This window comes from Heterodontus francisci, chromosome 42 (assembly GCF_036365525.1).
Source record: "Heterodontus francisci isolate sHetFra1 chromosome 42, sHetFra1.hap1, whole genome shotgun sequence".
Taxonomy (NCBI): domain Eukaryota; kingdom Metazoa; phylum Chordata; class Chondrichthyes; order Heterodontiformes; family Heterodontidae; genus Heterodontus; species Heterodontus francisci.
In genome coordinates, this window is record NC_090412.1 from 27,684,870 (window position 1) to 27,697,501 (window position 12,632).

A 12,632-nucleotide genomic window follows, 5' to 3' on the forward strand; every position below is an offset into this window, starting at 1 on the left:
TCTGGAATTTAAAAAAACAGTCCATGTCAGTAATGGCAACCATGAGACTACCGGCTTGTTGTAAAATCCTGTCTGGTTCACTAATATCCTTTAGGGAAGGACTGCTGTCCTTACACGGCCTGGCCTACATGTGACTCCAGATCCAAGATAATGTGGTTGACTCTTAACTGCCCTCTGAAAATGCCGAGAAAGCCAACCAGTTGTCAAGAAGGTGACTCACCACCTCATGGGTGATTAGGGATGGACAATAAAGGCTGGCTTTGCCAGAGATGCCCATATCCTGTCAATGAATAAAAAAAGCATTGCTGAAGTTACAAATTCTGTGTAAGTACTTGCGCTAACACGTCCAGGCTTGTCCGGAACAGCCAGTTTTTCGGGGGCTGACTCAGTTTTTTTGAGGATGTTGAACAGTTTTTGCAGGGTTTGGTTCATGTGTTGCTGACAATCACAAAACAAGTGTTCCTTGGACTAGTCCAGGGATGGTTTATACACATTGCCTCAAAATACACCCAGATCAAAGAAACCAGGAGGCTGGATCTGGATGATCAATTCAGAGAAGGTGAGTTTGAGATTTCAGTTCAAAATAAAAAGCTGCTATCAATAAAAGCAACCACAAAACTGCAGAATTGTTGTAAAAACCCACCTGGGTCACTCACGTCCTTTACAGAAGGAAACCTGCTGTGTATTTACTTGGTCTGGCCTATATGTGACTACAGTCCCACAGTAATGATTGACTTTAATTGCCCTCTAAATTGGCCTAGTAAACTATTCAGTTGCACCAAAGAGTTAAAAGCCCCTCTACGACTTTCTCAGAACAACTAGGGATGGGCAATAAATCAAAAGCAAAATACTGCAGATGCTGGAAATCTGAAATAAAAACAGAAAGTGCTGGAAATACTCAGCTGGTCTGGCAGCATCTGTAGAGAGAGAAACAGAGAGTTAACGTTTCAGGTCTGTGACCTTTCATCCATTAACTCTGTTTTGCTCTCTCTATAGATGCTGCCAGACCCGATAAGTATTTCCAGCATTCTCTGTTTTTATATAGTCTGCACTGAGTGTGAAGAAGGGAGTTTGGTAAGTGAGTGAATTTTAAGGGTTAATTTCTCAAGACTAGTTTTTGTTTTGTTTACCTCGAGCAATTAATTGAAATTCCTGTTTCAGTTAAGAGGTAAGTTAGGTTTCTTGCTGTTTTAAACAGGGGTATACGAACACTCTGAGAGTAGCTGTAGCTAGTTCATTAGGTAGATAGCTGAAACTGGTTTCTGAGCTTTAGCAGAGCTCCAGCAGAGCTGACACAGCATTGTTTCCAGAGTATAAATTCAGGGGACTCTCAGTGCTCCTTGGCTGCATTGAGTGTTGCCGGAGGGCACAGTTAGTGAAGAACGGAGTTTGGTAATTGAGGGAGTTCAGTAAGGAGGGGAACTATAAATTAAGAAGAAAAGAAATTTGAGTGCAGAGAGTGTAAAGTAGGAGTTTGGTGCGTGAGAGAGTGGCTCCTTTCTTTATTTCTTCTACCTTTTTTCGCTTCCAGTAGCTGCCTCTCTCTTTGGTACAGGGGAAGAAGTTGATTGGTGAGTAACTGGTAAGTTATTTTACTTCTCATTGTAATAAAAAGTTTTTAAAGCTACGTTATGGCAGGTTAGCTTGGCCAAGTAGAATGTACATCCTGCGGTATGTGGGAAGTCATGGACGCACCATGTGTCCTAGATGAACACGTCTACAGGAAGTGTCACCGGCTGCAGAAGTTTGAGCTCCGGGCTTCGGAAATCAAGCAGCGGCTGGAGTCACTGTTGTGCATCCGCGAGGCAGAGGATTATGTGGATAGCACATTTAGGGAGGTGGTCACACCGCGGGTAAGGAGCATGCAAGCAGAGATGGAATGGATGACCATCAGGCAGTCTAGGAGAACCAGGCAGGCAGTGCAGGAGTCCCCCGAGTCTATCTTGCTTGCTAATTGGTTTTCCATTTTTGATACTAGTGAGGGCGATGTTTCCTCAGGGGAGTGCAGCCAGAGCAACGTCCGTGGCACCCCGTTTGGTCAGCTGGACAGGAGGGGAGAAAGAAACGTGGAAGAGCAATAGTGATAGGAGATTCAATAGTCAGGGGAACAGACAGGCATTTCGACAGCAGTAAACGTGATTCCAGGTTGGTGTGTTGCCTCCCTGGTGCCAGGGTGAAGGATGTCACAGAGCAGCTGCAGGACATCCTTCTGGGGGAGGGTGAACAGCCAGAGGTCGTGGTCCACATTGGTACCAATGACACAGGTAGGAAGAGGGATGAGGTCCTGAAAGCAGATTTCAGGGAGTTAGGAAGGAAATTAAAAAGCAGGACTTCCAAAGCAGTAATCTCAGGATTACTCCCAGTGCCACTTGCTAGTGAGCATAGAAATAGGAGGATTGATCGATTGAACACGTGGCTGGAGAATTGGTGATGGAGGGAGGGCATCAGGTTTCTGAGGCATTGGGACCGCTTCTGGGGCAGGTGGGGTCTGTACAAGATGGACGGGCTACAGCTTAACAGGACCTGGAATTAATATCCTCACAGGGAGATTTGCTAGTGCTGTTGGGGAGGGTTTAAACTAGCTTGTCAGGGGGATGGGAACCTGAGGGATAGCTCAAATTGGAAGGAAGTAAAGCTGATAACAGGAGGTAGAAAAGTAGCAAGTGACATTAGAAGGCAGGCGAAACAAAGGTGAGCATCAACTAAGCTCAGAATACAGAATGTCAAGAAGATAAGGTTAAGGGCACTCTACCTGAATGCACGCAGCATTCACAACAAGGTAGATGATGTAAAGGCCCAAACAGAGGTAAATGGATATGATCTAATTGCCATAACCGAAACATGGCTACAGGGTGACCAAGACAGGGAACTGAATATTCAAGGATATTTGACATTTAGGAAGGACAGGCAAAAAGAAAAAGGAGGTGGTGTTGCACTGATAATAAGGAATGGGATCAGTACATTAATAAGGAAGGATCTCAGATCAGAAGAACAAAATGTGGAATCTGTTCGGGTGGAGCTAAGAAACAGCAAGGGGCAGCAAACATTGGTTGGAGTTGCTTATAGGCCACCAAACATTAGTGGTAGTGTGGGGCATGGCATTAATCAGGAGATTAGAGAAGCATATAGCATGAGTAATAGATTAATCATGGGTGATTTCAATCTGCATATAGACTGGGTAAACCTAATGAGCACTAATGCTGTGGAGGACGAGTTTCTGGAGTGTGTTAGGGATAGTTTTCTAGAGCAGTATGTTGAGGAACAGGTTAGAGATCAGGCTATTTTAGATCTAAGATTATGTAATGAGAAAGGGCTAATTAATAATCTTGCTGTAAAAGAACCCTTTGGGGATGAGTGACCATAATATGATAGAATTTTACATTATGTTTGAAAGTGAGGTAGTTCAATCTGAAGCCAGGATGTTAAATTTGAACAAAGGAAATTATGATGGTATGAGGGGCAAATTGGCTGAGGTGGATTGGGAAAAAACATTAAAAGGTATGACAGTACATAGGCAATGGATAGTCTTTAAATAAATATTACATAGTTTACAGCAACTATACATTCCTTCACAGCACAAAAACCCAAAAGTAAAGGCAGTCAACCGTAGATAACAAAGGAAGTTATGGATTGTATAAGATTACAAGAAATGGCCTATAAAGTTGCCAGAAATAGTAGTAAACCTGACGATTGGGAGGATTTTAGAATTCAGCAAAGGAGAACCAAAAAACTGTTAAAGAAAGAGAGAATAGAATATGAATGTAAGTTAGCAAAAGATATAAAAACAGATTGTAAAAGTTTCTACAGGTATGTAAAAAGGAAATGTTTGGCTAAGACAAATGTGGGTCCCATACAGGCAGAGTCAGCAGAATTTATAATGGGGAATAAAGAAATGGCAGAGAAGCTAAATGATTACTTTGTGCCTGTTTTCACTGAGGAAGATACAAGAAATTTCCCAGAATTAGAGACCCAAGGGATTAGGGGGACTGCAGAATTGAAGGAAATTAGTATTAGTAAGAAGGCTGTATTGGAGAAATTAATGGGGCTGAAGGTTGATAAGTCCCCGGGACCTGATATATCTCAGAGTGTTGAAAGAGGTAGCTATGGAGATAATGGATGCTATGATGATCATCTTCCGAACTTCTATAGATTCTGGAGTGGTTCCTGCAGATTGGAAGGTTGTAAATGTCACCCCAGTATTTAAGAAGGGAGGGAGAGAGAAAACAAGGAATTACAGACCTGTTAGCTTTACATAGAAACAAAGAAAAATAGGAGCAGGAATAGGCCATCCTGCCCTTCGAGCCTGCACCGCCATTCAATATGGCTGATCATGACTGATCATCACAAACTCAGCACCCTGTTCCCACTTTCTCCCCATATCCCTTGATCTTTTAGTCCTATGAACTATATCTAACTCTTTCTTAAATATATTTAATGATTTGGTCTCAACTGCTTTCTGTGGTAGCGAATTCCACAGGTTCGCCACTCACTGGGTGAAGAAATCCCTCCTCATCTCGGTCCTAAATGGCTTACCCCATATCCTTAGACTGTGACCCCTGGTTCTGGACTCCCCCCTCATTGCGAACATCCTTCCTGCATCTAGTCTGTCAAGTCCTGTTAAAATTTTGTAGGTTTCTATGAGATCCCCTCTCATTCTTCTAAATGCTAGTGAATACAGGCCAAATCGACCCAATCTCTCCTCATACGTCAGTCCTGTCATCCCAGGAATCAGTCTGGTAAACCTTCGCTGCACTCCCTCAATAGCAAGAACATCCTTCCTCAGATAAGGAGACCAAAACTGTACACAACATTCCAAGTGTGGCCTCACCAAGGCCCTGTATAATTGCAACAAGACATCCCTGCTCCTGTACTCGAATCCTCTCGCTATGAAGGCCAACATACCATTTGCCCTTTTTACTGCCTGTTGCACCTGCAAGCTTACCTTCAGCGACTGGTGTACAAGAACACCCAGGACTCGCTGCATATTCCCCTCTCTCAGTTTATAGCCAGATAATAATCTGCCTTCCTGTTTTTACTACTAAAGTGGATAACCTCACATTTATCCACATTATACTGCCTCTGCCAAGCATTAGCCCAATCACTCAACTTGTCCAAATCACCCTGAAGCCTCTCTGCATCCTCCTCACAACTCACCCTCCCACCCAGTTTTGTGTCATCTGCAAATTTGGAGATATTACATTTAGTTCCCTCATCTAAATCATTAATATATATTGTGAATAGCTGGGGTCCTAGCACCGATCCCTGTGGTACCCTACTAGTCACTGCCTGCCATTCGGAAAAAGACCCATTTATCCCTACTCTTTGATTCCTGTCCACCAACCAATTTTCTATCCATTGCAATACATTACCCCCAGTCCCATGCACTTTAATTTTACATGCTATTCTATTATGTGGGACTTTGTCGAAAGCCTTCTGAAAATCCAAATAAACCACATCTACTGGCTCCCCCTCATCAACTCTACTAGTTACATCCTCGAAGAATTCTAGTAGATTTGTCAAGCATGATTTCCCTTTCGTAAATCCATGCTGACTCTGCCCAATTCTACCACTGTTCTCTAAGTGCTCTGCTATAAAATCTTTGATAATGGACTCCAGAATTTTCCCCACTACCGACATCAGGCTGACTGGTCTATAATTCCCTGTTTTCTCTCTTCCTCCCTTTTTAAATAGTGGGGTTACATTAGCTACCCTTCAATCTGTAGGAACTGTTCCAAAGTCTATAGAATCTTGGAAGATGAACACCAATGCATCCACTATTTCTAGGGCCACTTCCTTAAGTACTCTAGGATGCAGACCATTCGGCCCTGGGGATTTATCGGCCTTCAATCCCATCAATTTCCCCAACACCATTTCTCTACTAATACTGATTTCCTTCAATTCCTCCCTCTCACTAAACCCTGTGTTCCCTAACATTTCTGGTATGATATTTGTGTCCTCCTTTGTGAAGATAGAACCAAAGCATGCATTTAGTTGGTCAGCCATTTCTTTGAAAGATTGAAGAAATGTTAAACTTTGGGCTTTTCAAAGGGGGTCATATAAAGGCCACTTGACTTTGAAAAACAGTCCCTGGAAATGTTTTTTTAAAAGGGGCACTGAGAGGTGTGAGGCTGTGGTGCTAACCACTGCGCCACTTGTGTCCTCCTTTGTGAAGTATGATGTGGTAGGACTACTGCTCATTGGAGGTTTTCAAGATAATGAAGGATTATAATAAGATAATTAGTGAAAGATTACTTCCGCTGGTTGGCGAAGTAGTAATGAGAGAACACAGATTTAAAATAATTACAGAGTTGAAGGATGGTTTAAGAAAAGTTCACATAGATGGTGATTAGAATGTGGAACTCTCTGCCACAAACCATTTTTGAAGGAGAGTTCTGCAGTTCTTTCAAACCAATTTAGATATTTATTTGAAAAAGAGGATTAAGGAGTTTGTGGAGCAAACAGGAGAGTGGAATATTAAATGGTGTAGGGAGTGAGGGAGACAGTGAGATTAGACTGGGTGTGATATTAATGGGTATGGGGAGTGGGATTAGACTGGGTGGGATATTAAAGGGTATGGGAAGTGAGCAGGGGAGTGGGATTAGACTGGGTGAGATATTAATGGGTATGGGGAGTGGGATTAGACTGGGTGGGATATTAATGGGGATGGGGAGTGAGCAGGGGAGTGGGATTAGACTGGGTGGGATATTAAAGGGTATGGGGAGTGAGCAGGGGAGTGGGATTAGACTGGGTGAGATATTAATGGGTATGGGGAGTGAGCAGGGGAGTGGGATTAGACTGGGTGAGATATTAAAGGGTATGGGGAGTGAGCAGGGGAGTGTGATTAGACTGGGTGGGATATTAAAGGGTATGGGGAGTGAGCAGAGGAGTGGGATTAGACTGGGTGAGATATTAATGGGTATGGGGAGTGTGATTAGACTGGGTGAGATATTAATCGGTATGGGGAGTGTGATTAGACTGGGTGGGATATTAAAGGGTATGGGGAGTGAGCAGGGGAGTGGGATTAGACTGGGTGAGATATTAATGGGGATGGGGAGTGGGATTAGACTGGGTGAGATATTAATCGGTATGGGGAGTGTGATTAGACTGGGTGGGATATTAAAGGGTATGGGGAGTGAGCAGGGGAGTGGCATTAGACTGGGTGGGATATTAAAGGGTATGGGGGGTGAGGGGGACAGTGGGATGAGACTGCGTGGGATATTAAAGGGTTAGGAGAGTGAGCAGGGGAGTGGGATTAGACTGGACTAAAGCAAACTGGGAAATTAGGCTAAGGGATATGTCAATAGAAATGCAACGGCCGACATTTAAGAAGATATTTCATAACACTCAGCAAAGATAGATTCCAGTGAGAAAGACTTGAGGGGAAGGACACACCATCTGTGGCTAACTAAGGAAGTTAAAGATAGTATCAAATTGAATGAAAAGGCATACAATTCAGCGCAATAGTGGCGGGTCAGAAGATTGGAATCTCAAGCAAAGAATGACTTTAAAAAAAAGAGAGAAATTAGAGTACAAGAGAAAGCTAGCTATAAATATAAAAATGGATCGTAAGAGTTTCTACAAGTATTTAAAAAGGAAAGAGTAAGTCAAGTGAGTGTTGGTCCTCGAGAGAGTGAGTCTGGGGAGTTACTAATGGAAAATAAGATAATGACAGAAGAATTGAACAGAATTTTTGCATCTGTCTTCACTGTAGAGGATACAAATAACATCCCAGAAATAATTGTGAATCAAGAGTTCAATGGGAAGGAGGGACTTGAAATAATTATCATCACCAGGGAAAGGGTACCAAGAATATTATTAGGACTAAAAGCTGATAAGTCCCCACGTCCTGATGGACTTCATCCTAGGGTCTGAAAAGAAGTGGCTGCTGAGATAGTGGATGCATTGGTTTTAATTTTCCAAAATTCCCTAGATTCTGGAAAGGTCCCATCAGACTGGAAAATAGCAAATGTAACTCCGCTGTTCAAGAAAGGAGGACGACAGAAAGCAGGAAATTACAGGCCAATTAGCTTAACATCTGTCATTGGGAAACTGATAGAATATATTATTAAGAAGGTTATAGCAGGTCATTTAGAAAATCTCAATGCAATCGGGCAGAGTCAACATGGCTTTGTGAAAGGGAAATGGTGTTTGACTAATTTATTAGAGTTCTTTGAGGAAGTAACAAGCAATGTGGATAAAGGGGAACCTGTGATGTGGTGTACTTGGATTTCCAGAAGGCATTTGAAACATCAAAGGTTATTAAACAAAATAAGAGCTCATGGTGTAGGGGGTAACATAGTACCATGGACAGAGAATTGGTTAGCTAACAGGAAACAGACAGTAGGCATAAACGGGTCGTTTTCAGGTTGGCAAGCTGTAACTAGAGGAGGGTCACAGGCATCAGTGCTGGGGCCTCAACTATTTGCAATTTATATCAATGATTTGGATGAAGGGACAGAACATGTGGTTGCTAAATTTGCTGATGACACAAAGGTAGGTAGGAGAATACGTTGTGAAGTGGTCATAAGGAGTCTGCAAAGGGATATAGATAGGTTTAAGTGAGTGGTCAAATGTTTGGCAGATGGAAAATAATGTGGGAAAGTGTGAACTTGTCCACTTTGGCCAGAAAAATAGAAAAGCAGCATATGTTGAAAGGATGTTTCCCCTTGTGGGAGAGACTGAAATTAGGGGGCACAGTTTTAAAATAAGGGATCTCCCATTTAAGACAGAGATGAGGAGAAATTCTTTCTCTGAGGGTCTGTGGATCTCTCTTCCCCGGAGAGCAGTGGAGGCAGGGTCATTGAATGCTTTTAAGGCACAGGTAGACAGATTCTTGACAAACAAGGGAGTCAAAGGATATCTGGGGTAGGCAGTGAACTGGAGTTCAATCCACAAACAGAGCAGCCGCCATGATCTTATAGAATGGGGGAGCAGGATCCAGGGGCCGAATGGCCTACTCCTGCTCTGAGTTCATATGTTTGTACCTTCGGATGGGGAGTGAGCAGGGGAGTGGGATTAGACTGGGTGGGATATTAAAGGGAACGGGGAGTGAGCAGGGGAGTGGGATTAGACTGGATGTGATATTAAAGGGTATGGGGAGTGAGTGGGATTAGGCTGGGTGGGATATTAAAGGGTACGGGGAGTGTGCAGGAGAGTGGGATTAGGCTGGATGTGATATTAAAGGGTATAGGGAGTGAGTGGGATTAGGCTGGGTGGGATATTAAAGGGTATGGGGAGTGAGTGACGGGGAGTGAGCAGAGGAGTGGGATTAGACTGGGTGGGATATTAAAGGGTATGGGGAGTGAGTGGGATTAGACTGGGTGGGATATTAAAGGGTATAGGGAGTGAGTGGGATTAGGCTGGGTGGGATATTAAAGGGTATAGGGAGTGAGTGGGATTAGGCTGGGTGGGATATTAAAGGGTATGGGGAGTGAGTGACGGGGAGTGAGCAGAGGAGTGGGATTAGACTGGGTGGGATATTAAAGGGTATAGGGAGTGAGTGGGATTAGGCTGGGTGGGATTTTAATGGCTATGGGGAATGAGAGGGAGAGGTTTTTGATTGGGTGGGAAATGACTGGATATGGGGAGTGAGGGGAGACTGATGTCAAACAGAGTAGTTCCTATGGAGAAAAATAATGCAGGAACAAAATGAAACATTCAATGAATAAATTAAGTACTTTTTCAGGAGGAACAAGAATATAGAAAGATGAAGGGGAATATTTTCCACTATTCGTGAGTAAAGGATTAGCTGTCCTTATACTGAGGAAAATAACAAACCAAAGTCAAGAAGGAGGGGTACACAATTTTACCTCTGTAGTTCTCAGAAAAATGATGTTGATAAAAACATTCAATAGGAATACCCCTGTGACAATACAAAAGCAAAATACTGCAGGTGCTGGAAAACTGAAACAAAATCAGAAAATGTTGGAAATACTCAGCAGGTCAGGCAGCATCAGTGGAGAGAGAAACAGAGTTAACATTTCAGGTATGTAACCTTTCATCAGAACTGATTCATACCTCTGTACTTCCTTTCACATCTCACAGGGAAGTAAATTGCCAGTTACTCAGCTACAAATGGTGCATATTCAGCCATCATTGCAAAATGCATTCTAAAGATATTGTTGTAAAGCCCATTACACTGAGATTCTTTTGCAAGGTAATGGAATTATGGTCCAGAGGAGAGGGGATTGTGTACCGATATGAGAGTCAAATAGCTCAGCAAAGTATAAGTAACCAGCTCAGCTCAGTGCCTACAACTAGAAAGAGAGACATCAAACATTCTCTGACTTGAAAAAGTGCAAGAACACAAATCCTAATATTGACAGGAAGAAAGAACTTAGATTTATAAAGCACCTGTCACTTCCTCAATGCCTCACACCCTACAAATAAATTTTAAAGTGCAGTCGCTAGTGTTATGCAGGTAACCTGGATGTTGATTTGCGCACAGTAAGATTCCACAAACAGTAAATTAGATAAATGACCAGTTAATCTGCTCTGCTGCAGTTGGCTTAGGGATGAATGTTGGCCGCTGCTATTCTCTTCAAGCACTGCCATGAAATCTTTAATATCCATCTGAACAGGCAGATGGGGCTTTAGTTTATGTCTATTCAAAAGAGAGTGCCTCTGATAATGCTGCACTCCCTCAGTACTGCACTGTTGTGTCAGTTTAGATTTCATACACAAGCTGAGTTAGAACCCAGCTCAGTCTTAATGTACATGGTTACTTTTAGCATTATCTGCTTGAGGATATCAGTGAACTAAAGGGAATAATATGGAGATGAGGAAATACTATACCTGCAGATAATGAACTCAATCTCTACATTTATTGCACCCTGAGTAAAGTAGCTCAAACTTCGCTTGATTGCCCTTTAACAAAGAATCAACAAGCACTTTTTTTAATTTTGTGAATATTTTTTGTGGCAGGTGAACAAGACTTTGAGTATTAGTAAATGGGTGACCCCTCTGTTGTTGCTTCAGACCAGTTTACTCACACTGGAGTTTTCACACAGAAGGACAGAGTGTTATAACTATAAATACAGTCTGGTAGTGAGTGCAACAAATCTGTACTCACTGCAGACACTGCCCCAACTCCCATTACAGATTTACCTACAAATTGCAAAGTGGCCAGTGATCACCACCACCATTGTCAGTTCAAAGATGTAAAGGTCTTGATTTTAATTCCCTGGCCCTGTGAGAACAGTGTGTGGGGGTGAGGTTAAAATTAGGCTGACTCTACTTACCGACCCGATGCTGCACCATTCCCACCTGGAGTTAAAAAGGGCCAGGTCTCACATTGAGCTGTCTGTGGGGAGTTCCCTCCTGTACGCACCCCGGCCTTTCCCAATGTACAAAACCCTAATCTAAATGCAGCTAAGGCTTCTCTGTACAAAAGCAAAATACTACAGATGCTGAAAATCTGAAATGAAAACAGAAAATTCTGGAAATACTCAGCAGGTCCAGCAGCATCTGTGGAGAGAGAAACAGAGTTAACGTTTCAACTTGATGACCTTTCATCAGAACTGGAAAAAGTTAGAGATGTAACAAGTTTTAAGCAAGGAGTCAGGGAAAGGAGAGAAGGGGGAAGAACAAAAGGGAATGTCTGTGATAGGGTGGAAAGCAGGAAAGATTAAATGATGAAAGGGATGATGGTGCAAGGCAATACAAGTGGTAATGGGACACGTCAAGAAACAATGGATGGGTCTAGAGGAGGTGGGAATGTAAATAGCAGAATCATTAGTGCTGCTGTCTAAAAAATGTGATCAGTTCCAGTTTCCTGACATAACTGCCTCCTTTTCACCAGAGATGTCCAGCCCCTCCACACCTCGATCCCCCACCAGGACAGCCTGAGGGCTCTCCACTTTTACCTTGAACAGAGGCCCAACCAGTCCCATCCACCACCACCCTCCTCCGCCTGGCTGAACTTGTTCTCACATTGAACGGCTTCTCCTGTAACTCTCTCCAAGTAAGAGGTATTGCTATGGGAATCCATTTGGGTCCTAGCTATGCCAGCCTTTTCATGGGATATGTGAAACATTTTTTGTTCCAATTCTATACTCAGGTCCCCTCCCACACCTCTTTTTCCGGTACATTGACAATTGTATTGGTGCCGTTTCCAGCTCTCCCCTTGAATTGGAAAATTTTATCAACTTTGATTCAAATTTCCACCTCTCCCTCACCTTTACATGGTCTATCACTGACTCTTCCCTTCCCTTTCTTGACTTCTCTAACTCCATTTCTGGAGAGAGGCTATCAACCAATATCCACTATAAGTCCGCTGATTCCCATGAGTACCTCAAATATACTTCCTCACTTCCAGAAGGACTCAATTCCATTCTCCCAGTTTTTCCAACTCCGTCACATCGGTTCTGGTGATGCCACCTTCCACATCAGTGTTTACAATATGTCTTCCTTTTTCCTCAACCAGGGATTCCTCTCCACTGTGGTTAGCAGCCCCGTGTCCATCCCATTTCCTGCACTTCTGCTTTCATCCCTTTCCCTCCCTCCCAGAAACATGATCGGATTCCCTTTTTCCTCACTTTCTGAAGTGATTTAGAACTTTAACCTCTTATAGGAACTAAAACAAATCAGGAGTACATCCCTATGAATCCCGTTTAATCAAGTTCAAACCAGAC

At 43.0% G+C, this 12,632-nt stretch overlaps 1 protein-coding gene across 1 annotated transcript in view; it reads left to right on the plus strand.

Annotated features, from left to right (window-relative positions):
• The first annotated feature begins 1,535 nt into the window (after nt 1-1,535).
• Nucleotides 1,536-12,632, plus strand: part of LOC137355300 (fatty acid-binding protein, intestinal-like) — a 56,039-nt gene continuing 44,942 nt past the window's right edge. The window contains exon 1 of the mRNA XM_068020286.1: nt 1,536-1,571. The gene's annotated coding sequence lies outside the window, so the exon portion shown is untranslated. The remainder of the gene's footprint in view (nt 1,572-12,632) is intronic.